Here is a 1,561-nt window from a genome sequence, read left to right on the forward strand (position 1 = left end):
TCCGCTCTTACCAAGTTATCCAGTTCTGGATTAGAAGAAAATAGAGGTTTTTCTGCGCGAATCTAAATACAAGTGAGAAGGAGAGGGGAGAGGAAGGGGAGAGGGAGGGGAGAGAAAAAAGAAAGAAAAATTTGAAATCTGGTCGCCTTCCTAGTTTCTTGCCTCATTACCCTGTTGGGGGCAGGATGTAACCCTCCGGGAGGGTCCCGGTGACACCGAGTTCGTCCCGCGCAGAAACATTTCAGTGTGAATTAAATAAGCTGAAAACAAGCCCAGAGCTCAGTCTTCTACTAGCAACTACAGTTCTCAGGGAGGCTGCTCAGCCCGCCAAGTCCACAGCAGCTACAACCGTGGTGTTCTAGATTTTATTCTGCAGAGTGAGCTCTGCTTTCTGGAGGGTGAGTGGGGATGCAGATGGGTGATTTTAAGTTATCTGCAAACAGACACTCAGACAGAAAGAAAATCTGAGGTTGGAGGTAACACTCATGGCTTAGGGCCGACTATGTGCTGGCTACTTTTGAAAGTGTGCCCTGTGTGTGTGTGTGTGTGTGTGTGTGCACGCGCACGCGCGCGCGTTTGTGTGTTGGGGAAGGGGGGGCTCTCCTTTTGTTTCTTTTACTTTTTAAATTTATTTTGCTGACCTGTTTGGCGAACACGGCTATATCTTCATTGAAAGACTCTGACGAGCAGACGTCCCCGCCCGCCACCCCTGGCTCGCGGGGGGTACAAGTAGCTAATTCACATTTCTCAAAAATCAGTGCTAAGAGAGGGAAGAGGGGGTGTCTGCAAGAAAATACAACAGTCACAAACAACATAATGGTTAGTCCCCAGTCAATGGAAAAGGTGCCCAAGAAAACAGCCGGAGGAGCAAGAGGAACAGACCCCTCTCGGATTGTGTCATCTACTTTTTTCCTTTCCCCCCCCCCCGCCCCCCGACCCAGGTGACCGCTCACCTCCCCTTCCTCCTGGAGCCCTGAAGTCGGAGGCCCTGAGCCATGGACGGTATCTGAGGATCGGTTTAGCGTATCTGGCCGGAGAAATTGGCAACATTTGCTACGAATAAAACCCAAGCGTTTCCAGCAGCCATTTTGAATTAAGTTTCCCACCCGACAAGCCCTAGTCCCCTCCACTGCACATCCAGGATCTGGTGGAGGAGAAAGGCGCCGGGCGGAGGGGTGGGGAGGGCTGGTTCCTGCGGGTTCCTCCTAGGCGGCCGCGCGAAGCCCAGGCTCGGGGGATCTCGGTGCAGGCGCTCAGCTAACTTGGGGAAAGGACGTCCATGGCCGTGGGGCCGACTGTCAACGGGCTGCACCTAGGGATCCCAACCCCAAGACCCTCGGAGAGCCGGGAGGCTCCTCCTCAGCTCCTCGCACACTCCCCTCCCTTCGCAGATGGCCCCCACCGCCCCCCAAAGAAAGTTCCTTCAATGTTCCTGCGGTACAGCCTTTCATTTTGTCTCTGCGAAGTGGCAAAGCAGCTAGTATTGCGAGGGGCCTAGATGTCGTTTGTCTCAGCCCATAAAAAAGAAAGAAAAAGAAAGGAGGAGGAGGAGGAAGAGGAG

The 1,561-nt window shown here is 53.4% G+C and overlaps 1 long non-coding RNA gene across 1 annotated transcript; it reads right to left on the bottom strand.

The window, feature by feature from the left end:
* LOC108524303 (uncharacterized) lies at positions 1-1,420 on the bottom strand. Its single transcript, XR_001884019.1, has 3 exons — positions 954-1,420; positions 642-783; positions 1-62 (listed from the first exon to the last, which is right to left on the bottom strand). It is a non-coding gene; the product is annotated as an uncharacterized LOC108524303 (long non-coding RNA).
* Positions 1,421-1,561: the final 141 nt, after the last annotated feature.

The sequence above is a fragment of the Rhinopithecus bieti genome, unplaced genomic scaffold (assembly GCF_001698545.2).
Source record: "Rhinopithecus bieti isolate Rb0 unplaced genomic scaffold, ASM169854v2 scaffold_83237, whole genome shotgun sequence".
NCBI lineage: Eukaryota > Metazoa > Chordata > Mammalia > Primates > Cercopithecidae > Rhinopithecus > Rhinopithecus bieti.